This window comes from Hordeum vulgare, chromosome 5H (assembly GCF_904849725.1).
Source record: "Hordeum vulgare subsp. vulgare chromosome 5H, MorexV3_pseudomolecules_assembly, whole genome shotgun sequence".
Lineage (NCBI taxonomy): Eukaryota > Viridiplantae > Streptophyta > Magnoliopsida > Poales > Poaceae > Hordeum > Hordeum vulgare.
The window spans coordinates 327,684,452-327,710,408 of NC_058522.1; the positions used below are offsets into that span (position 1 = coordinate 327,684,452).

Sequence of the window (25,957 nt, forward strand, 5' to 3'; positions counted from 1 at the left end):
TATTGTCATCAATCCACCAAAAAGGGGGAGATTGTTGGGGCATAGTTTATGCCTAAGTAATTTTGGTGATTGATGACAGTACCGTAAAGGACTAACCGTGTGTGTTAAGGTTTCAGATAACACACGTCAATGGCACAAGACGACTCGCCTCCTCATTCATGGAACGGAAGCACGGCGCTCTCTACAATTCTCTTTATTTGAGTCATAGGAAAGCCATACTATTAAGAGGGGAACCGTAGTGGAAAGGTTTGGGTGGAATCTATCTTTGCACGCGCACACTTCACATATTTTCCCTTACCTTTCATCTTTGGAGCGGCCCCCGCCACTGTGTTTCTTTCCTCCTTGCAAAATGGTCCCCAGCGGTAGTACCGTTGGCCCAAGCGGTAGTACCGCTGGAATGCTAGCGGTAGTACCGCTGCAGCCAGCGGTACTACCGCTGGCTGGCGGTAGTACCGCCACTGGTCAGCGGTAGTACCGCTCCAGGAGCTTAGTACCGCCTGCCTAGTGGTTGTTCGTGGACGGACCTTTTTGCGAAGACTTTCTTGGCAGTGGTAGTGCTTTTGCACTACCCGGGGCCCAGCGGTAGTACCGCTAGTCAGTGGTAGTACCGCCCCTGGTCAGTGGTAGTACCGCTGGAGTGCCAGCGGTAGTACCGCTGCAGACAGCGGTAGTACCGCTGGAGCTTGGGGAGAGAGTGGGAAAACGGTTGGATTTTTCCCCCACTATATAAAGGGTTCTTCTAGCTGTGGAACCTCATCTCTTACCTCCCCAACCTCCATTGTTCCTCCCTAAGCTCAAAAGTGCCCGATCTCTCTCCCTAGCCAATCAAACTTGTTGATTCTTTAGGGATTGGTTGAGAAGGCCTAGATTCACACTTCCAGCAAGAGAAAAGTTGATTCCCCCACCAATCCCTTGCGGATCTTGTTACTCTAGGGTGTTTGAGCATCCTAGACGGTTGAGGTCACCTCGAGGCCATATTCCATTGTGGTGAAGCTTCGTGGTCTAGTGGGGAGCCTCCAAGCTTTGTGTGGAGTTTGACCCAACCTTGTTTGTAAAGGTTCGGTCGCCGCCTTCAAGGGCACCTATAGTGGAATCACGGTACCTTGCATCGTGCGAGGGCGTGAGGAGAATACGGTGGCCTTAGTGGCTTATTGGGGAGCATTGTGCCTCCACACCGCTCCAACGGAGACGTACTTCCTGTCAAAGGGAAGAACTTCGGTAACACATCCTCGTCTCCATCGGTTCCACTTGTGGTTATCTCTAACCTTTACTTTGTGTTTGCTTATATTGTTGACTATATCTTACTTGTCTTAATAGCTCTCGTTGTTAGATCCATTAGGGTTCACCTCATTGTCGTAATATTTGTGAACCTATATGGTGTTTACCTTAACTTGCTAAGATTAATTAAAAAGTGGTCGTTGTCTATTCACCCCCCCCTCTAGGAAACCATATCGATCCTTTCAATTGGTATCGGAGCCACGTCTCTTTATTAAGGGTTTAACCACCCGAAGAGTATGGAAGGCGAAGAGGGAATTAACCATGGGCAACCCGAGGCCATGGACTTGACTTCGGTCACAAGGGACGACTTGAATACGGCTATGGCCGCTCTCAAGACGTCCTTGACGAACGAGGTCAAGACCATGCTTAAAGAGTTAATTGAGGGATTTAAAAGTTCACCCGAACCGGCTATAGTGGTTAAATCCACCGTTTCCGATTCGGAGGCCAACTCCTCTAAGGAAGCGGCTAAAGGTATGCAACCTCCCTCATCTCACGAAAAGGATGGGACTGGAACATATGCCTCAGTTCCACCCCCCATGGTCTATGGAGGATCCGTTCCCGCACCACGTCTTAATCCTGTTGGTCCTCCTCCTAAGCTTGTGAAAGGTGACTTTGCTAACTGGGTATTTTCTATTAAGTCTCATTTGAATCACAGCTCAACAAACTTGTGGAGAATCATCGAGCAAGTATATTATCCCCATGATCCAAGCAACCTCACTCCAAAAGAAGATGCTGGCAATCAATACAATCACTCTGCTTTGTTTATTCTCCAATCTGCCGTGCCACCTGAAGATCTTCCTCACTTGCGTCCCTTCACTTTGGCCAAGGATTGTTGGGAGCATATTATGGTATTGTACAAGGGAAGGTCAAGCATTCAACGATCCAACTATGAAGTGATACTTGATAAGGCCGATGAGTTTGTGATGAAGGAAGACGAGGACCCTTGTGATCTCTATCGGAGGGTGACTGCTATTGTTGTGGCACTCAAGGATCATGGGAGCAAGGATGTGGATGATACATGGGTCAAGCGCAAGTTCCTTAAAGCCATCATGCCTTTCAACAAAGCCATGTCATCTGTCATTCGTCAACGGCCAGACTTCCACTCCTTGTCTTCCACTCAGGTGTTGGATGAATTCATTGCAATGTCAATCATGAACGAAACAGCCGACAATGCACTTGCTCGTGTTCGATCAAAGACAACTTCACCCAACCTTGCGTTGAAAGCAAAAGCAATGCTTGAAGAAGAAGATGATGATGATGAGGAAGAGGAGGGCTGCCCTGAAGAAACAAAGTATGCCTATCATGAGCACATGGCTCTTGCATCGAGGCAATTTTGGGGCAACAAGAGGAACTCAAGACCCTCCTTCACCAAGAACAACTCGAGTGGATTCAAACCCAAGCAACGAGTAAGGACATGTTATAACTTTGGTAACGTGAGTCACTTCGTGGCCGAATGTCCCTATGAGAAAAGGGAAGACAACGGAGGCAAGCTCATTCACAAAGACAAAACCAAATCATTTCCAATCAAGAACAACTTTGTGAAGAAACCTCACCCAAAAGGGATGGTGGCCCTTGAAGAGTACCCTTCGGATGATGATGATGATGATGATGATGATGATACAGTGGCAACGGAAACTGTTGCTATTGCCACTACACCTCCCCAGAAGGTGTCTCTCTTCAACGCCCCCAACGAGAACCACATCACCAAGTGCCTCATGGCAAAAGGTATCAATCAGGTAACTCCCATCATTAAGACCAACATTACTTCCAACCCTTCATTATTAAATTGTGTTGAAGATAGTGATGTTGGGGAACTTAATGAGCATGATCTTAACAAGTTTTTGTGCACTATTAAGGGAGAACCCAAGAAGCACTTTGTTGCTCTCTTGGAACAACTGGGTGAGGCCACTGACCTCATTGAGTCTCATGAGGAGACCATCTCCGAGCTTCAGGGACACAGTCGTGACTATGCCGATGAAATTGCCGAATTATCTAATGCTCTAGAAAAGGAGCGCACTCTTCGTTTGGCTCTTGAGGAGTCATATAACGATGACTGCGCTAAAATGCAAAAGAAACTAGATCATGAGAAGAGTCTAAACGACCTCTTGAGCACTCAAAAGGGTGTTGTAGAAAAGGAGGGACTTGGACTTACCTCCAAGACAAAAGGTAAAAGGAGGAACAGGAACAAACGATCTCCCACCCTCATGGACATCTTTGTCAAAGAGGGTGAGGGGACTCAGAAGGTGAACAACAACAAGGTGGACTATGGAAACCTCAAGAAGGGCAAAACCATCCCTACTAACACAGCCGGCAAATTCAATTCTTCTTATGTCTTATGTTGTGCTAGTGATGGGCATGTTTATGCCAGATTTGTTGGTTCCTACGATGAGGATATTGAATGGGCTATCTGGGTTCCTAAGACCCTTGTCTCTAACATGAAAGGACCCATTAAAAAATGGGTACCTAAAACCAAGCCTTGATCTATTGCATGAGTTTGCTTCCGGTGGGGTGTCATGGTTGCTCGATAGTGGAGCAACAAATCATATGACCGGAAGCAAGGACTTAGTGGTGGATGTGCATCCTTCTCCATCTATGCCCACCCATGTCCAATTCGCCGATGCATCTTCTTCAAAGGTATTGGGATTTGGTAAGGTGGTCGTCTCTCAAGATTTATCTATTGAGAAGGTCATGCTTGTTGAGTCACTTGCCTACAATTTACTTTCGGTTCGTCAACTCACAATTATGGGTTTTTCGACATTCTTTAATCTTGATACTATGGTCCTCCTAAGGAGCAAGACTCTTAAAGTAGCCTATGTTGGATATGTTGAAAATGGTCTTTATGTGGTGAACTTCTCAAAGCGACCCACTAAGACTGCGACATGTTTAATGGCTAAAGTTGACGTGGGCTGGCTTTGGCATCGCCGTTTAGCTCATGTCAATATGAGATCTTTGCAAAGTCTTATGACAGGGGACCATATTCGTGGACTAACAAATGTGAGTTTTGCTAAAGATCGTGTTTGCAGTGCCTGCATTGAAGGAAAGATTCATGAAACTGCTCATCGTCCAACGACTCTTATCTACACTAAGAGGCCATTGGAACTTCTCCATATGGATCTCTTTGGTCCTCCATCATTTGATAGTCTTGGAGGCAGAAAGTATTGCTTAGTGATTGTTGACGACTACTCAAGATATACCTGGGTATATTTCTTTAAAAAGAAGAGTGAAACTCAACAAACGGTCATCAACTTTGCTAATGAAGCGCAACGTCAACATGAAGCAAAGATCTTGATGATTAGAAGTGACAACGGCACCGAGTTCAAGAACTACACCTTAGATGAGTTTGTAGGTGATGAGGGAATAAAACACCAATATTCTGCACCATATACCCCTCAACAAAACGACGTGGCAGAAAGGAAGAACCGGACCTTGATAGACGCTGCAAGGACAATGATGGCAGAATTCAAATCTCCATATAACTTCTGGGCAGAGGCCATCAACACAGCATGTCATGCATCCAATCGGCTCTACATCCGCAAAGGCTTGAACAAGACTCCGTATGAGATTCTAACTGGAAACAAACCCAATCTCAAGTACTTCTGGGTATTCGGTTGTAAGTGTTTCATTCTCAAGAAAGGTGCATGGTTAGCTAAATTTGATTCTAGAGCACATGAGGGTATTTTTGTTGGTTATGCTACAAACTCTCATGCTTACCGTGTCCTCAACAAGTCCACCGGACTAATTAAGGAGACGTGTAACGTAGAGTTTGATGAAAATAATGGCTCCCAAGTGGAGCAAAGTGGTCTTTGTGATGTAGGTGATGAAATTCCTCCCCAAGCCATAAGAAGAATGGGGATTGGTCAAATACTCCCCATTGAGGAACCCCTTGTGGCCGAAGGAGAAGGACAATGCTCTACTCAAGTGGAGCCATCACCTCCACATGCCCCACACGCTTCCGATGAACAAAGAGAAGACTCTCAACAAAATAAACAAGCTCAAGGTCAAGATAAATTGCCCAACAATGATGATGTGTCTCAGGATATTCAAGCACTACCCCAAGACTCCGAACCGGCTCATGATCAAGATCAAGTGCAACCCCGAGATCCAGACCAAGTAGAAGCACAAGATCAAGATCAAGAGCAACCACAAATACAAGAACAAACTAGTGAACATGCTCAAGTCGAAGGACAAGATGATCAGGAGACTGTCTCACAATTCCCTTCTAGAGCACCAACAGCCGGCTCAAGATGCAAGGGCAAGCAAAGGAAACAAGTCGATGCTCCCCCGTTGTCTAATGAAGAACTCTTGGAGCGTCGAGCAGCCAAAATTGCGAACAAGCTGAGAGTCAAGTCACATCTTATGAAGAATGTACTGGGCAGTTTGAAAAGGGGAGTATCCACCTGTCAACAGATTTGGAATTATTGTGAGCATCACGCGTTTGTTTCGTATTGTGAACCTCAACAGGTACAGGAAGCACTCAATGATGAGGATTGGCTTATGGCCATGCACGAAGAACTTAACAACTTCGAGCGCAACCAAGTCTGGGATTTAGTGCCTAGGCCAACGGAGGAACATAATGTCATCGGGACCAAGTGGATATTCAAGAACAAGCAAGATGCCAATGGGATTGTGATTCGAAACAAGGCAAGATTGGTGGCTCAAGGCTACTCCCAAGTCGAGGGTATCGACTACGGTGAAACCTTTGCCCCTGTTGCTCGTCTAGAATCTATTCGCATGTTGCTTGCATTTGCTTCTCATCATAACTTCAAATTACAACAAATGGATGTGAAAAGTGCCTTTCTTAATGGTCCCTTAAATGAGTTGGTCTATGTCAAACAACCCCCGGGATTCGAACATCCCAAGCTCCCCAATCATGTGTACAATCTTAATAAGGCACTCTATGGCCTTAAACAAGCCCCACGCGCGTGGTATGAGTATCTTACTGAGTTGTTACAAGATCGTTGGTTTGAAATTGGGAAGATAGATCCCACTCTTTTTACTAAGAGGGTTAAAGGGGGTTTGTTCATATGCCAACTATATGTTGATGATATTATCTTTGGCTCTCCTAACATTTCCTTCAATGAAGAATTTGCTGCACTAATGACTGAGAAGTTTGAGATGTCCATGATGGGAGAGTTGAAGTTCTTCCTCGGGTTCGAGATTAAACAAGGTCTAGAAGGGACATTCATCAAACAAGCCAAGTACACTCAAGACATGCTCAAACGGTTCAAGCCCGAAGATGTCAAACCGGTCAAGTTCCCCATGCCAACAAGATGCAAGCTTGACAGTGATCCCAATGGTAAAGCAGTGGATCAAAAGGTATATCGCTCCATGACTGGATCCCTCCTTTACCTTTGTGCATCCAGACCGGATATTATGTTGAGTGTAGGGATATGTGCACGGTTTCAATCTGCACCAAAAGAAAGTCATTACATGGCTGTTAAGCGAATCTTTCGATATTTGGCTCATACCCCAAACTTTGGCCTTTGGTATCCCTAAGGAGCAAACTTCAATCTAGTTGGCTATTCTGACTCAGATTGGGCAGGAGATTGTGTGGAGAGGAAGTCAACGTCTGGAGGATGCCAATTCCTTGGTCGCTCATTGGTAAGTTGGTCGTCAAAGAAGCAGAATTGCGTCTCCTTATCATCCACCGAAGCTGAGTATGTGGCAGCTGCAAGTTGTTCTGCACAATTGCTATGGATGAGGCAGACTTTAAAGGATTATGGTGTCACTTGTGACAAAGTGCCTCTTCTATGTGACAATCAAAGTGCTATCAAGATTTCCCTCAACCCAGTGCAACATAGCAAAACCAAACATATTGATATTCGCCATCATTTCATTCGTGAACATATCAAGCTAGGTGATATTGAGGTTCACTTCATCCACAGTGAAGAGCAACTTGCAGATATTTTCACTAAGCCTCTAGATGAAGCAAGGTTCCGGGAGTTAAGGCATGAGCTAAATATCATTGATTCAAGTAATGTGGATTGAAACTAGGCATGTTGCACCTCACTTTGCATTCCATCTTGGTCTAGATGTAGGCATGGACATAGGGGGAGTGTGGTTCTCTCAATCAACTCTCCCTCCCCCCATTATGCATAAATCAATCTAGTCTTTCACTTTAGCCATTGTCAAATGGCACTTGTGCTTCAAAGACGAGCATTGGTCATGAACCCAAGGATAATTCTTCGCAGTGTCAATACCATTGCCTCAAAGATAGGTGGCCTCGGCCACCGCCCCTCCCCACCTTTCCTTCGTATAGAAGAAAAGGATATACAATGACAAGTCAGTACATATTTTTTGGTGCTATTTCTTTTACTTACTTGTCATTTGCCCAAGTTCTTCTCTTATCCTAAGCCGCGTTGTGTCATTTGCAGCGGTACTACCGCCAGGACTCCAGCGGTACTACCGCTAGGAATAGCGGTACTACCGCCAGGATTCCCATCTAACACGACCTGCTAGGAAATTTTTAGGGATGTCTCAAGGGGTAGCGGTACTACCGCCAGGGGGAGCGGTACTACCGCAAGGACCCTAGCGGTACTACCGCTGCATCCAGCGGTACTACCGCCAGGTCCACAGCGGTACTACCGCTGGCCCGTACCCCTTGGGCTATATAAAGGAGGGGGAGCCCGTTTTTCTCAGGCTCTTCTTCTTCCTCGCGGCTCCTCCCTCCCCTAGCCCGAACTCCCCCTGTTTCGATCTCTATTTGTGGAGCTCCTTCTCTCCATTGGATTGGAAGGGTTGCTCCACGTCTCCTTCCTCCTCCAAGGGCCATGAATCCCGGTAACGTTCCTCCCCTTCTTCTATTGGTTGATGTTCTTGTTCTAGGGTTAGGAGCATTGGGGGTTTGGATTCATGTCTTTGATCTTGTGTTCTGTTCTTGGATGGCATGAAGGAGATATTTGAGGGGAGTATAGGTCCTATGAATCTTTGCGGTTTATTTTTGCCATGCCCTAGGATTTACATGTTTTAGAACAAGTACTTGAACTATTTGAATTAGATCTAAAACTTGCTCTCACTTGCCTAGGCATGCACTTATTTCGGTGGTATTTGTGAGTCTCATGTGTGTAGGGCTGTGCTGGATTCTTAGTGTTCATATACAGCCCATGCCCCTCATCAAAATCGTGTAGCCCTATCCATGATGTCTATTTTATCTGTCAGATCTTAGTGTTCATGTACTACCGCCAGGGGTAGCGGTACTACCGCTAGGACCCCCAGCGGTACTACCGCCACGGGTAGCGGTACTACCGCTAGGACCCCAGCGGTACTACCGCCAGGGGTAGCGGTACTACCGCTAGGACCCCAGCGGTACTACCGCCAGGGGTAGCGGTACTACCGCCAGGAGGATTCACTGTGCATTCTTTTCATATGCTTGGCAATGAGTGTTTATCTTTTTTCTGCCTTTTCTAGTTCATTGCCTTGACTCTTTTTGTCGCCTCTTTTTGCTGTGTGTTTTGTGTCACAGGTAGTTCTCGCCGTTCGAACCCCCCACGGGACACGCAGTCAAAGCAGTATCACAACCCAGAGGCTCCAGAGGGTTCTGCCACTTCAGGTCTACAACCCAAAAAGCAGTCCTTTAAGAAGACCGCGACCAAGGACAAGGGGATCAATGTCCGCACAATGCCCCCAAGGACTTTCTGCGGTTCCGCACTCAGAACCATTATCTCAACGAGAGGACTGTGATCAAGAATGTTGACCATGTTTGGGCAAAGGATCACTGCAGGATCTACCGTGATATTGTCATGCATTTCAAGAAGAACTATGTCCCCGTTCAGTGGATTGACCTTGCTCATCTTCAGCGGAACCTGGACTATTTTGGTGATGCCCTCTCTCTGATTGACAAACTGGGCATCAAGGACATCATCACTTTCAAAATAGATTTTGACGCCACTGTTGTTGCTCAGTTCTATGTCACGGTCCACTTCTCTCTGATGAAGAGCGCTCTATGGTATGGATGACTGGGACTCAGAAGATGACAGGTACCTGGCGTGAATTCATGGCATTCCTCAACGTTGAGTGCCATGGAGCTGACACTCCACTTGGGTCGCGTCCTCATGCTGCAGCCCCCACTGATAGGCCCCCAGCCAAGGACAGACTGCAGCAACTCTATGTGAGGAAGGGTGTGCTTCCCAAGCATTTGGACATCATGCATCGGATCTTCCGCAACACCCTCTTCCCTCGCATTGGTAACTTCGACGAGGTTCATGGCTCTTTGGCTAAGATGCTGCTGCTCTGTGAGGAGGCTATGACTAAGGAGTCTGCCCCTCTTGATATTTCTGATGTGATGTTCACGGAGCTCTGGAACTGCATCATAATGCGTAAGGTTCCCATCTACGGGCCCTATCTGTTCGCTTATATTCGTCAGAAGTGGCAAGATACTTATCCACAGGAGGAGCTCTACATTCAGTCTGACTACATTGTGCATGACCCTATCAAGCTTCGTGTCAAGGATAAATGGGCCAACCCATCAACTTCCTCTCAACACATGGATACTGACACAGAGACTGCTGCTGACAGAGGAACCGCCTCTCAGTCTCGCTCTTGTGCCATGCCATCTTGGGCCATCAAACTGCAGGATAAGATGAAGACCCTATTCTGTATGCAGGCCAAGGGCCAGTACCAGGCGCACGTGGCTCAGAAGGAGAACCGCCAGAGACACAAGCGTGTCCTAAGGACTCTTGATGTTGACATCTCCAGCGGATCAGAGGACGACATCACTCCAGAGGCTACTTGGATGCAGGCTCAAGGTTACTAGTGGTCTGGCGCTGAGGAGGAAGAGGAGGAGCAGGACGATCAGGAGGGTACCGACGAGTTTGGCGATGCTGAGGATGAGGAGTAACTACCTGTGGCGTTAGGTGTGCCCCTTTTTGGTGTCTTGTGCCAAAGGGGGAGAGAGTCTAGGAGCTGGATTTACCTGTTTTTAGAGTTGAACTTTGCTTTGCTTTGCTTTCTTTCGTGGTTTGTTTCGAACTTGGTTTGCTTCTAGTTTTCTATCGTTGGTGAGACATGAACTTATGTGAGATTTATTTCCATCATATGTTGTGAGTCATATGCCCCGTATTGTCATATATCTCTATCTTTTTGTTCTCATATTATTCTCTGTGCAAATCCGGTATTGTCATCAATCCACCAAAAAGGGGGAGATTGTTGGGGCATAGTTTATGCCTAAGTAATTTTGGTGATTGATGACAGTACCGTAAAGGACTAACCGTGTGTGTTAAGGTTTCAGATAACACACGTCAATGGCACAAGACGACTCGCCTCCTCATTCATGGAACGGAAGCACGACGCTCTCTACGATTCTCTTTATTTGAGTCATAGGAAAGCCGTACTATTAAGAGGAGAACCGTAGTGGAAAGGTTTGGGTGGAATCTATCTTTGCACGCGCACACTTCACATATTTTCCCTTACCTTCATCTTTAGAGCGGCCCCCGCCACTGTGTTTCTTTCCTCCTTGCAAAATGGTCCCCAGCGGTAGTACCGCTGGCCCCAGCGGTAGTACCGCTGGAATGCTAGCGGTAGTACCGCTGCACCCAGCGGTAGTACCGCTGGCTGGCGGTAGTACCGCCACTGGTCAGCGGTAGTACCGCTCCAGGAGCTTAGTACCGCCTGCCTATCGGTTGTTCGTGGATGGACCTTTTTGCGAAGACTTTCTTGGCGGTGGTAGTGCTTTTGCACTACCCGGGGCCCAGCGGTAGTACCGCTAGTCAGCGGTAGTACCGCCCCTGGTCAGCGGTAGTACCGCTGGAGTGCTAGCGGTAGTACCGCTGCACACAGCGGTAGTACCGCTGGAGCTCGGGCAGAGAGTGGGAAAACGGTTGGATTTTTCCCCCACTATATAAAGGGTTCTTCTAGCTGTGGAACCTCATCTCTTACCTCCCCAAGCTCCATTGTTGCTCCCTAAGCTCAAAAGTGCCTGATCTCTCTCCCTAGCCAATCAAACTTGTTGATTCTTTAGGGATTGGTTGAGAAGGCCGAGATTCACACTTCCAGCAAGAGAAAAGTTGATTCCCCCACCAATCCCTTGCGGATTTTGTTACTCTAGGGTGTTTGAGCATCCTAGACGGTTGAGGTCACCTCGAGGCCATATTCCATTGTGGTGAAGCTTCGTGGTCTAGTTGGGAGCCTCCAAGCTTTGTGTGGAGTTTGCCCCAACCTTGTTTGTAAAGGTTCGGTCGCCGCCTTCAAGGGCACCTATAGTGGAATCACGGTACCTTGCATTGTGCGAGGGCGTGAGGAGAATACGGTGGCCTTAGTGGCTTATTGGGGAGCATTGTGACTCCACACCGCTCCAACGGAGACGTACTTCCTGTCAAAGGGAAGGAACTTCGGTAACACATCCTCGTCTCCATCGGTTCCACTTGTGGTTATCTCTAACCTTTACTTTGTGTTTGCTTATATTGTTGACTATATCTTACTTGTCTTAATAGCTCTCGTTGTTAGCTCCATTAGGGTTCACCTCATTGTCGTAATATTTTGTGAACCTATATGGTGTTTACCTTAACTTGCTAAGATTAATTAAAAAGTGGTCGTTGTCTATTCACCCCCCCCCCCTCTAGTCAACCATATCGATCCTTTCACCTTGTTTGTTCGACTCAAAGATTTAAAACAGTAGAGGAAAAAGGAAATGAGATTTAGGACACTAAGGGCTTGTTTGGCACTGCCCCACTTCATCAAAATCAGCTTCACTTTATCAAATTCACTTTGAAGCAGTTTCATACAATAGCTATAGCACTATCAAGAGAATGTTTGGCTTCCATCTAGCTCTAGCTTCAAGAATAGAAAATTTGATTAAAACAATCTATTTGATTGGTTAAGGAAAGAGAAATGAAGGAGTATCCACTTATTTGTGGCAGTGGTGCGTAATTTCCCTCCAACTCCAGCTTCTAGACTTTTTGAAGCACCCTGTAAAGAGCTACATAAAAACTTTGAAGTTGTAGCCCATATTCTAGTTTTTACGAAGCGGCATATCGTGGAGCTACCCCGTTTGGCTTGTCTTTTCTGAAGCGAAGCTGAATTTTAGCAAGTAGAGCAGTTCCAAACAAGCTCTAAAGGTAAAAAAGAAAGAGATATATTTCACGAATGCGTGCATGCAAGACGGGGCAAACGTCACCAAGCCATTCTTCCAGATACTGAGCGGCGCGGCGCCTTCTCACCGTGGTCGTGCATAAGGTGAAGCTCATCCTCACACCCAAGAAAGAGGACGGCCTGAAAGCAATGGCGGTGCCCGACAACACTGGCTACACCCAGACCACGGACAGCACCACCAGCGTCATCACCGTCAACTTCGGCACCCTCTTCGGTGGAGAGTCACGCAATGTCACCATCAAGATGACGCCCTTGGACTGCCCCTTCGGAAGAACGCGGCACAACTTCAGGGCGAAATAAACAACCCACAGTTGGAGGCTACGTGCAGCAGCTACACGATAAATCTATCTAGTATTAACCACAACAACAACAATTGAAGGTACAACAGATATAACATCTACTCAAGAAATTAGTACAACAACATCAGATTATTATGGGATGCCATCATCTTGCAATAACAGCAAGAACAGCAACACATCTAGCTTAACTCAACCTCGGGTCCTAGCAGCACCTGCTGGGTGGACATTCCAGTCCAAACCCAACTCCACAAGCACACTGCTTACTGATTTGCAACCTTCATGCAGGCGGAACATCGACAACAACAAATAATAGTAAAAGACAAGGGAGGGAGGGAGGTGCCTCCGTTTGCCATCGATAGCAATAGATCCAGGTTGTGGTCACAGCCTTCTTCGTGCCATCAGCTTAATCAACATCGCCTCCTGCACCCAGTGTGGTGTCAGGCGCTTCTTCATCAGGCTGATTTGCTGCTGCTCGTCCTAATACCTGCATGGACAAGTGGAGGTTAGTTACATGGCAAGCACATAATAAAACAAACTGCAATGCATGTATGTTCATCTACATTGTAGAGTACAGACGATGGGGTTGACTTCAAATGTTTGCTCCTATAGTACTTAGGCAGACGGAAAATAACCTACAAGCTAATATCATGTTACAAGCTGATGGGAAAATAACCAGCATTTATAAGATTTTTTACACACGCACAAGTCAACCATGTCATGGTGAGCTGCAGGCATGAGGAGTATATGGCTGTACATATCAAAAGAAGAACCTACTTGGACCAACATAACAACCTGAATAACCTACAAGCTAATAATAACTGACCGATGCTTAATTTTGTCAAGGAATAAAACGATGCTCGCATTTGGTTGAGTATTTAAACCTATAAGGTGGATTTCCAATTCGTCTTCCCGGTGCTCCCCCGATTTGCATGGTTGTCATCTGTTAGATCTTGGTCAAACTGGTTTTTATTTCGCTGGTTGCCGTTGGATCGTCGCTGGAAATCTATTGTTCCCGTTTTGACCGCTCAGTGAGTTCAGAGCGGGGGATGACGTGTGGGCTCGGGAAGAGCCTGATTGGCTGGTTCTCCCGTTTTTGGGAGCGCGGGCAGCCTCTCCTGCCACGCCACAAGCGAGCATCGTAGGCGCTGCACGGTTTCGGTTTCTGCTTTCCGCTCGCCCCTCTGGATGCATGCGAGATAGGGGTGAGTCCACGCATGCACACCCGCGTCTTCCTACCACAAGATGATGGGTGGGCCAGATTGCTGCTGGTCCTACACGTCAGCTGGTGGGCTGCGTGCAAGCCATATCTCTTCGATTATGCTGGGGCTGGAGAGAGTTGTTGGCTGACTACTGCACGTGTTGTGTCGAGGTTGTCCACTCACGGGTCTTCTCTCCAGGTCATCCGGCGCATCCGGTGCGCTCGCCTTTTTTGTCGGGTCATCCGGCGCATTTCGTTTAGTTTGTTTAGAGATAAGGCACCGTGTCTGACCTCATAAATAAAGCCATCAACGGCAAGATCAAGTCACACTGAAGTTAAGTTAAAAGGTTGCAGAAAAAAAGCGGTCTGATATGGAATACGCACTATTTTCATTTTCATTAACATGAAGTTTGCCATTAACATACTTTGCTCTTAACATTTGTTATAACAAATGCAGGGGAGCATATAATCATTGATAATTGTCTGTAATGTTTGTCCTTAGTTTCAGACAACAAAAGTCACACATGATATTGCCCTGTTGTTTGCTGTTGGACCATGGATGCAAGGTTCATATAAAATTCTTTGGATACAGAAAATTGTGAACTCTGCATTGTTGAAAAATTGTCCTCCATAGTTCTGTATGAGTCTGTGTGTTTTTGCATCCCCAGTAGTTTTCATCGTTGAATGATTTGAGTTAAAGCTAAGATTTGACAGAGGGTGAGAGAGGTAATAAACAGTGGCTGCTTATTTTGCAAAAGAAAATTGTGATTGGGGTATATTGTTAGAGAAGAAGGCATGCAATGGGTTCTCCTGGTACTAAGGTCAATTTTATCTTTATATGTTGATGGTTCAGGCAGATCACCAATGCATAAGTATGAGCCTTGGGTTGTTACCCGAAGAAACTGAACCAACACGTGGCAGCGGCTGTTGGTGTCCTGTTGTTACCTGATGATGAGTTATTCAGTGAGGCTATACTGATTTTTATTTTATATGGAGCCTGATCATTCTGCAATTGAGATGGAAAGGTCTCTACCTATTGCAATATTTGTTGTTAATTTTGGTTAGGTATGTGCACTTATATAGCTAGCATTTTTCTTCAGTAAGAATGTTATTCTGATGATGAAATACTCTCTCGGGACACATGATTAATGTGCATGCTTGATGATCTAAACCGGCTGCACCACTATGGAAAAGGGGCAAGTCTCATGCGGATGAATAGGTTTTATAAACCCTGGAAATTAGTGCAGCATCTGCGAAGTGTACCGTGATGAATTCAGATAGATTCTGGAGTGGTGCAAGCCTTTGTACTGTGTGTTTTGCAAATCCTTGCTGATTTTCTCCTGCAGCACCACCTTTTGTTGACAATCACATTAGTTTACAACTGTTTACCAAGGAAGATGAGACAAATTGGTGGAGAAGAAGTCACAGCTAACATTCGTGAGCCGCTAGCTTAAGCTACTTTTGAAAAATTGTTTGCGCCTATAGTACTTAGGCATATGGAAAATAACCTACAAACTAATACCATGTTATGATTTTTAATCACTCTACCAGCATTTATAAGATTTTCTACACTGGCACAAGTCAACCATGTCATAGTGAACTGCAGGCATGAGGAGTATATGGCTGTACATATCAAAAGAAGAACCTACTTGGGCCAACATAACAACCTGAATAACCTATACAAGCTAATAATAACTAACCGATGCTTAATTTTGTCGAGGAATGAAACGATGCTCGTATTTGGTTGACTATTTAAACCTATAAGGTGGCTGCCCAACTCGTCTCCCCGGTGCCCCCCCGATTTGCATCGTTGTCGTCCATTAGATCTTCGTCAAACTCGTCTTTATTTCACTGGTTGCCGTTGGATCGTCGCTGGAAATCTATTGTTCCCGTTTTGATCACGCGGTGAGTTCAGAGCGGGGCAAGACGTGCGGGGTCAGGCAGAACCTGATTGGCTGGGTCGCCCGTCTTTGGGAGCGCGGGGAGCCTCTCCTGCCGCGCCACATGCGAGGATCGTGGGCCCTGCACGGTTTCTGCTTCCCGCTCGCCCCTCTAGATGCATGCGAGAAAGGGGGTGGAGTAGAACTCACAGGTAACATTCGTGAGCCGCTAGCTTAAGCTACTTTTGAAAAAGCTTTTGTAGGATCGCTATAGGACACAAAATATTCTCTGTATATTCAATTTGCAAAGTTATTTCAAAAATTCATATCGATTCAATAACAAGGTTACAGTACCAAGACAATCGATGTGCGTTCGTAAGTTAAGCAAAATAGTTCTATTTGCTTCTTCGTTTGAATCGGGCTTTTGCGCCATTTGATGCAACGGATTCTTCTCTCATCCCAAACCTATGTGCTTGCTCAATCCTAAAGTTTCTAAAAAATACCAATATTATAAATGTGGTCATGGTTTTAAATGTGACTAAATAGCAGATGACTCATGGATAGAAATATTTTCAATGTTGTCATGGTTGTAAATGGTTCTTCTCTCAAACCTATGTGCTCGCTGAACTGGCTATCAAAGCAGCCATCGACAAACATGCCTACTTTCAAATACAGACGAGTCTTAATAGTAGCATTTTGTTGAGTACAAGTGCATGATGGTGAGATATTGAGCTGGGCAAACAGAGCATCCAATGTGGATGGATTGTTACCTTCCCAGATGCGGCGAGTCGATGAGGTTCACTCCGTCATGCCCCTGCAGCAAAATGCAATTTTCGCATCCAATCAATTCATTCCCCGGCAAGCATGAACGGAATCGAAGAAATCCATGGATTTGAGCGGTCCGTCCGTGTCCTGGTAGCGGAGCTGCTTGTGCCGGGCAAACTTTGACAGCAACAGCTAGCGCTGCGGGCTGCGGCTAGGGTTTGGCGTGCACCTGCAGCGTGAGAAAAGACTAGTGATTGATGTTGGATCCGTGACCGAGATGCATGAGAGCAACAGGAAGCTGCAACCAACCTACCTACCTACCGAGAGCAGCACATGAATCTGGGAGGGAGGTGGAAGAAGAGTTTTCGACGATGACGATGACGATGACGTGCTGTGGTCGCCGGCCGGTTGTGGGCGCATCTGGCATGGTCGCCCGACCACCCTTTTCTCTTCTCTTCTCTTCTCTTCTGATAAGGAGAGGAGAGGAGGGGAGAGGAGAGGGGAGGTAGACGAGGTCACCAGCTGTGGGGGCGAGGGCGAGGGCGGAGGCCGGCGGTGGTTGGCGGAGGCGGCGGTGGGGGAGGCCGGAGGGGAGGGGAGGAATGAATCGGCCTGCAGAACGAAGAGGTTTTCTTTTCTTTTTTTTTTCTTTTTTTTTTGAGCGGAAGAGGTGGAGCTCAGGGACGATGCGAGCAGCTTGGGTGGGCGCTCGGTTGAGGCAGGTGCGGACGCAAATCGCTAACCATAAACATATTAGTACCATACCGCAAATTTAGTTAAAACGTTACCGGTTTATTAACCCAATTCTATAGACTACATCGCCAACATGGGGACATGCACGGCTATCAGCTGCAAAAGATGCCAAAGAGCACATACAAAAGAGGCCACCGAGCCCAACCCGTGACCCAGCATCAAAAGGTGCACACGGACGAAAAGATGGCCTCCGAGCCCATCCGTGACCCAGCACCGATAAGTGCGCACGGACCAAAATAATGCAGCGAAAAGATCCCCTATGAGGGCATAGTCGTAAATAAATAGCGCAATTGCATCCCTCGGGTTGGCATGTGCTAGACATTAGCACCTGGCTTTTTTTTCTTCTTTCTTTTATTTCATACATATGCCACTAATAAACTACTAATCCATTTGTTTTCGCTACCCGTTCGACTATCTCTTTTTCTTTTATTTAGTTTATACATATTATGCCACTAATAAACTAATAATTCATTCATTGTCGCTACCCGTTCGGCGACCACAAGGGTCCATCTCGAAGGCTGAGTTGTGGACGAGGGAACAAGCATGGCCAAATGTGGACTCCGAGGAGAAGTGCATGAGGACGGGCCCCATGCAAGCTTGGATGGGCGCTCGGTTGAGGCCCAACTGGAACTGGGCCCCGCTACCAGTCGTGGCACGTGCGGACGTCGAATCCACCCCGCGAATCGCTAACCATATTAGTACCGTACCGGATGTTTAGTTGAAATGTTATTGGTTTATTAGCCCCAATTCAATAGACTACATCGCCAACACGGGACATGCACGGTGTCAGCTGCAAAAGATGCCAAAGAGCACATACAAAAGAGGCCACCAAGCCCAACCCGTCACCCAGCATCAAAAGGTGCACACGGACGAAAACATGGCCTTCGAGCCCATCCGTGACCCAGCACCGATAAGTGCGCACGGATCAAAATAATGCAGCAAAAGATCCCCTATGAGGGCACAGTCGTAAACATATAGCGCAATTGCATCCCTCGGGTTGGCATGTGCTAGACATTAGCACCTAGTCGTAAGCATATAACGCAATTACATCCCTCAGCTGGAGCTCAGGGACGATGCGAGCAGCTTGGGTGGGCGCTTGGTTGAGGCACGTGCGGACGCAAATCGCTAACCATAACCATATTAGTACCATACCGGAAGTTTAGTTAAAACGTTACCGGTTTATTAACCCCAATTCTATAGACTACATCGCCAACTTAGGGACATGCACGGCTGTCAGCTGCGAAAGATGCCAAAGAGCACATACAAAAGAGGCCACCGAGCCCAACCCGTGACCCAGCATCAAAAGGTGCACACGGACGAAAAGATGGCCTCCGAGCCCATCCGTGATCCAGCACCGATAAGTGCGCACGGACCAAAATAATGCAGCGAAAAGATCCCCTATGAGGGCACAGTCGTAAACAAATAGCGCAATTTGCATCCCTCGGGTTGGTATGTGCTAGACATTAGCACCTGGCTTTTTTTTCTTTCTTTTTTTCATACATATGCCACTAATAAACTACTAATCCATTTGTATAAACTACTAATACATTCATTGTCGCTACCCGTTCGGCGACTACAAGGGTCCATCTCGAAGGCTGGGTTGTCGACGAGGGAACAAGCATGGCCAAATGTGGACTCCGAGGAGAAGTGCATGAGGACGGGCCTCATGCAAGCTTGGGTGGGCGCTCGGTTGAGGCCCAACTGGAACTCGGCCCCGCTACCAGTCGTGGCAGGTGCGGACGCCAAATTCACCCCGCGAATCGCTAACCATATTAGTACCGTACCGGAAGTTTAGTTAAAATGTTACCGGTTTATTAGCCCCAATTCTATAGACTACATCGCCAACACGGGGACATGCACGACTGTCGGCTGCGAAAGATGCCAAAGAGCACATACAAAAGAGGCCACTGAGCCAACCCGTGACCCAGCATCAAAAGGTGCACACGGACGAAAAGATGGCCTCCGAGCCCATCCGTGACCCAGCACAGCTAAGTGCGCACGGACGAAAATAATGCAGCGAAAAGATCCCCTATGAGGGCACAGTCGTAAACAAATAGCGCAATTGCATCCCTCGGGTTGGCATGTGCTAGACATTAGCACCTGGCTTTTTTTCTTTCTTTTATTTCATACATATGCCACTAATAAACTACTAATCCATTTGTTTTCGCTACCCGTTCGACTATCTCTTTTTCTTTTATTTAGTTTATACATATTATGCCACTAATAAACTACTAATTCATTCATTGTCGCTACCCGTTCGGCGACCACAAGGGTCCATCTCGAAGTCTGAGTTGTCGATGAGGAAACAAGCATGGCCAAATGTGGATTCCGAGGAGAAGTGCATGAGGACGGCCCCATGCAAGCTTGGGTGGGCGCTCGGTTGAGGCCCAACTGGAACTGGGCCCCGCTACCAGTCGTGGCAGGTGCGACGCCAAATCCACCCCGCGAATCGCTAACCATATTAGTACCATACCGGAAGTTTAGTTGAAACGTTACCGGTTTATTAGCCCCAATTCTATAGACTACATCGCCAACATGGGACATGCACGGCTGTCAGCTGCGAAAGATGCCAAAGAGCACATACAAAAGAGGCCACCAACCCAAACCCGTGACCCAACATCAAAAGGTGCACACGGACGAAAAGATGGCCTCCGAGCCCATCCGTGACCCAGCACCGATAAATGCGCACGGACCAAAATAATGCAGCGAAAAGATCCCCTATGAAGTGGATGAGGACGGCCCCATGCAAGCTTGGGTGGGCGCTCGGTTGAGGCCCAACTGGAACTGGGCCCCGCTACCAGTCGTGGTAGGTGCGGACGCCAAATCCACCCCGCGAATCGCTAACCATATTAGTACCGTACCGGAAGTTTAGTTGAAATGTTACCGGTTTATTAGCCCCAATTCTATAGACTACATCGCCAACACGGGGACATGCACGGCTGTCAGCTGCGAAAGATGCCAAAGAGCACATACAAAAGAGGCCACTGAGCCAACCCGTGACCGAGCATCAAAAGGTGCACACGGACGAAAAGATGGCCTCCGAGCCCATCCGTGACCCAGCACGGGTAAGTGCGCACGGACCAAAATAATGCAGCGAAAAGATTCCCTATGAGGGCAGAGTCGTAAAAAAATAGCGCAATTGCATCCCTCGGGTTGGCATGTGCTAGACATTAGCACCTGGCTTTTTTCTTTTTTTTCTTTTATACATATTTCACTAATAAAATAATAATTCATTCGTTGTCGCTACCCGTCCGACTATCTCTTTTTTATATACATATGCCACTAATAAACTACTAATCCATTCGTTGTCGCTACCCGTCTCGACTATCTCTTTTTCTTTTTTAATACATATGTCACTAATAAACTACTAATTCATTCATTGTGGCATGTGTCGCCTCCTATACGGGGCGCCGATGGATAGACTATGATGTCGGCACTCCTCCTCCCCTTCGCATGCCAACACCGTGCACGCTCCTCCTCCTCGAGCTCCCGCTGCATGCGCCGCTCGCCATCCTCGTACTTGGTGCATCAGGATGTGTAACCAGTCTCGTGAACGACGAACGCACGAGTCCACTAATAAACTACTAATCCATTTGTTGTCGCTACCACGTTCTTTTGTTCGTTTGCGTTGACGAATCAGATGGATTTATCTGCTTTTCGTTTCAATCGACCGTTGGACGAGGCATTTTTCGCACGTACCAATGAAAAACAAATACATGACCATAATTTCAAACAAAATCAACATAATTAAACATTAACGCCTAGTCAGCCTTCGGTAAAAGTCCAATTAAACTTCATTAAACCTAACTAAAAACTAGAAGAAAAGATTGTTGCCCAACGTCTCCCGAGCCGTTGTCCTATGTGTCGGTGAGGTCGACGAAGTGTGACGGCAACCCCGCCCAGGGGAAGGCTTTGCTGCCACGTCGCATGTGTCGCCTCCTATGCGGGGCGTCAATGGATAGACTACGATGTCGGCGCTCCTCCTCCGTGCCAACACCGTGCACGCTCGTCCTCCTCGAGCTCCCGCGGCATGCGCCGCTTGCCGTCCTCATACTTTGTGCATCAGGATGTCTAACCAGTCCCGTGAACGGCGACCACGTGGGTCCATCTCGAAGGCTGATGGAGGCAGTGGCGGTGGCGAAGGTCGAGGTGATGTGCGGGAAGGGCTGGCGCAGGAGTCGCTCTTGCCCTTAGCCTTGCCGAAGATACCCATGGCGATCTAGGGTTTTGCTGTTGTCGGCGAGGGAATGAGCATGGCCAAATGTGGACTCCGAGGAGAAGTCTATGAGGACGGGCCCCATGCACGCTTGCATTAAAAAGGAAGGGGACACAGATCTGTATGCTTCCACATGCTGTCATGCGGACCCATGTTAGGTGGTCGCATTAACTACAACCGCGGGGGTGTGTGGGTGTCCGGTAGGTTGGCTCGCGGCGAACACCGAGCGGACGCATGGTGCATCCGTCTCGTGTCCGCGTGGACGCAAATATGAGCCAAAAGTGTGCCCGCACGGACGAGCGGACACGTTTTGGGTTTGGTTCGGTGCGTTGGGCTGGTGTTTTCAACCGCTGAGACGTAAATGAACACACATAGACAATTTACGAAGGTCATGATTTCAATAGATAGGCTAACCTCTAAACTGCATTCTGATCTTGGGGATAAAGCTCTCGTCGGCATGCCCACCAGGTTCAGAGACATAGGTGTTCTTGGTTGTTCTGTTGTCGTCCTTGATGAAACAATAGGTAGGCACTTGCCATTCTGGGTTGTCCTCGGCACCGCTTCTTGCAAGAAGCTCATCCATGTGCAATTCATCCTTCGGGGTCACTTAAATGTTAGCGAGATCCTTCAAGTTCAGGTTTATTTTGGATACATCACTGAAAAAGTCATATTTTTTTAGATGAACACGAGACTCAAACCTCCTCCCCGCGTTAAACTATCATTAATGAAACCATATACCACCTCCAAGTTTACACTAGTTCATGCTTCGAAAACAGAAGTCCAAAAAGAAAATATAAGTCTTGAAAGTTATATGACTAGTTAGTATACGAAAATAATTGAAAATTCTGAAGCAGAACAACTCTGCATGCATTGCCCAATTCCACCACCACCCAACCCCCGCATGTGTCGCCCTCTGGCGCGATATGGGGAAACCCCTAGTTGCGCCGCCCCCGGGACACCTCTCCCACCCTCTCCCATTGTGCCACCGCCAGTGGGGACGCCAAGAAAGCTTGTGTATGCCCCGGGGAACATGGTGATGATTCGAAATTATGTAACTATTTTACTAGTATTTTTATGTCTACTATGTAGGCTTTGTAGAATTTTATCGCGTTCGCGTACTTCTTTTTGTCATTTTTCTCACAAACTGTCAAATGTTGGTTTATCGAAGAAATCTCAGAAAATGATAGTGGAATCATGACATTAAGGTGATAATCACCTTCCATAAAAATAAAGGAGTAAAATGGGCGAAGGAACAGTCGTCGCAGGGCAACAAGAGCAGAAGACGACATTCCATAGGACCGCGCATGCTCCTATGAGCAATCGTATGGAGTGTTGTTGCTGCCACCCCATCCATTTTATTCACCCCGTGAAGGCGGATCATGGATCAGAGACCCAAAGACACCAAAAACTTGCTAGAAGGAGGAACCCTGACCGCAAGAGGTATCCAGAGGAAGGAACCGACCAAAGGAGGTGCTCCCTCCACCATCTCCATCAAGAGGGCTTCAACATCATCTCCATCAACATCCTTACCGCCACCATCTCAGTTTCTCCATTGTAATATTAAGAACCCTGGAGGAATATCTTGTGTATTACATGTGTGAGTCGTTCATTTTCTCCATCATTGGTGAGATGATGTTTGTTGCCTTCATGAGTGAATAATCCCCTTTGTTCTCGGGGTATGAATGAACCCTAGTGTGTAATAGATTGTTTGATATTAAGATTTCATATCCTATTTACATGTTTGTGTTTATAATCTTCTTGATGTTGGATGAAGTCAGCCATCCAATATACGCTAATTTTGGACGGAAGATTTTTATTATTGACTAACTGTGTGGTTGTTGGGCGACCATAAAAACCCATGAACCGCCATTGTACCGCATGCTCATGCATAAAAAAATATCAATAAAATAAGACGATTCACAATTCAACTCGATTTTATTCAACTTTTGATAAAAGAGAACAAGGCTACTAGCCCTACCATCACTTTTCACTACAAACATAGACTCGAAATTGAAAATGCTAAGCAGCTCATCGGCTTTACATTTATTCAAAAGGGACTCGGGAAAAATATATTTAATATGCACTTGTACGCTCTTGTAGGTCCACGAGCTCGCGGAATGTCGTATGAGAGAGCATACCATGGCAGTTCCATCCTAAGATTTTCATTTGGCCCGGCGTACCACGCCAGATCTTGTCACGAGTCGCCGCCATGTTTGTGTCCGTGCGGGGGCATGAGGTGTAGGGCGACAGCCGTGACGCCTCGCTACTTGGTGCACCCGTGCGTGGGCCATGAACACGTAGGGCCTAGCAGCGCCCCAGCCAGCCTCTGCCTCTCGGGCCGGCCAACTTCGCCTCGCCTGCCAGCCTGCTGCACTCCCCAAAGCCTGGCCCAACGTGAGTTCTGCCGAGCCACGCTATTCCGCACCACGTGCGTGCATTGTTATATGACGCCCGGATTGGTTGCCCTATAGTAGCACATTTGGCCCGTTGACCTTTTTTCACCTCTGCAAATTTATCAATTAGCCAATGTATTTCATAATTATGGAAAAAATACATGTTTTAAAAATGTTAATAGTAAATTAACCGTGAATCGCATGTAAAAACTTTACATATGTAAAATGTCCAGAATTTCATGTAGATTAATAATATCTAACTTTCAACCATGTTTAAAATGTTGTTTTCATTTAATTTGCATAAATTTCATGTTAAAACGATTTATTTCGTAGCTAAATAATGTAGCTCTGATTTAAACAAACTTTATACGAAAAATAGTGTGCTTGATGTGCTCTACATGATTGTGCATTTGCATGCATAATAGGTTGCATCTAAATGCACATATCTATGTTGCAGGTGCTTTGTGAATACGTCTAAACTGTTATTTTGTTTAATATGGCGTCGACGTTTGCATCTAGTCCGTAGGTCTTTTGCATATGGTTCCTTCAAGAGAATTGTTCTAGGATATGTCCATTTTGACATCACATCTCTGGTCGCCATGTAGATTATCATTAACATATTCGTTTGTTGCTCCCAATGTGCTACCTTGTTAAAAGGTGCAGTCTGTTTTCGTAAAGTTCCATTTTGCAAAACTTTAATTATGCAAACCATCCCTCTTTTGATTGTGTGAAATGGAGTGATTTGTAGTAGGCTATACCTAGTTGCTATTAGTAGGTTTCCCATGCCATGTATGTCATGCTTAGCTGTAGTTGTCATCATGTGAACATTACTAAGATGATGTTGCTATTTGGTAGGTTCAAATATTTCCAAGTCTGAAAATCTGATTATTTGAGAATGCCATGTTGTAGGGATGCTAGCTATGAATGTGCGCATATTTAGACCTTTCTAGTGTGGAATGAAATGAAGTGTATCATGCCTACTACCATGCAGTAAAGTTTCATGCCATTATATGACATGTAGAATATGTTTTTCTTGCTCCCAATATGCCTTCGTGAGAAAAACTGCAGAGTTAAAACTGTTATTTTCACTAAGTCTGAAACTGTGTTCAACTTGCCATTTTGTGAGCTCTTTTCCTAGTGATCCATGCTTTTATTTAATTTTCCGTTAGGAGATGATTGTTTTGCATCTTGTGAGCTACTGCCTCATATATTATTTGTGCATTTTATAATCTTGTAGGTGGTTGTTTTGGGGTGTATAAAATGTCATGTGCCTGCTTTGGCAGATTATATCTATAACTTGTGTTGGTTGTATTTGTTGAACCGTTGCTCTGATATGAACATCCATATATGAAAGTTGCTTAAAATCTCATATAGTTTCACAATATCTTGTTGCATCCATGATTTAACATGCTTGTGGCTGACATTTGCATATATTTTTCATTCATGGCATATTATCTTGTGATGGTGTTGTAACTCTGTTTTAGATGATCTATATATGTAAGTCGACTAGAATGACGTGTAGAATTAGACGGTCCACATTATTTGCTGTTTAATAAATATAAAATGTGATTAGTTGAGATATGGACCAGTTTCAAAATTTACATACTGGGTCATTTCGGAAATGTTATATATTGTTTTTGACCTTATTTAAAATGCCTAGATAGTGTAGTTTATTTGTGCTTCACCTCTTGCCATGTTTAACAACATTTAACATTGTCGTGTACCTAAACGGGAGTGAACGAAGTAATTCAAATATGGAGTTTCGTTAATATGCAACTCGTTGCATATTGAGCTTCACTTAATGTCTAGGAGTTGATTGTTGTGCTTTTCCATACCATGCATAATTAATTAAACATGCATCATATTTGTTGGCGCATCATGTCATGTATATGTGTGGTGTTTATCATGTGTTGATTGTTTGTTTCCGGATTGTTTCTTCTCGATAGAGTTCCAAAACCGCTTCAGAGTGTGAGGATTTGTTCAACTACGTTGGTTCGTCTACTTCACTGATTCGTTCTTCTTCCAAGCGGGTTCACAAGCAAGATGATCATTTCCCTAAATACCACTACCATCATTGCTTTGCTAGTGGT

General features: G+C 46.1%; 1 long non-coding RNA gene across 2 annotated transcripts; it reads right to left on the reverse strand.

The window, feature by feature from the left end:
• Positions 1 to 12,794: 12,794 nt before the first annotated feature.
• LOC123395489 lies at positions 12,795 to 17,179 on the reverse strand. Of its 2 annotated transcripts, none has more exons than XR_006609768.1 (3): positions 16,819 to 17,179; positions 16,511 to 16,734; positions 12,795 to 13,146 (listed from the first exon to the last, which is right to left on the reverse strand). It is a non-coding gene; the product is annotated as an uncharacterized LOC123395489 (long non-coding RNA). The 2 variants fall into 2 exon arrangements; XR_006609767.1 differs by having other exon boundaries at positions 16,823 to 17,177.
• Between the last annotated feature and the right edge of the window lie 8,778 nt (positions 17,180 to 25,957).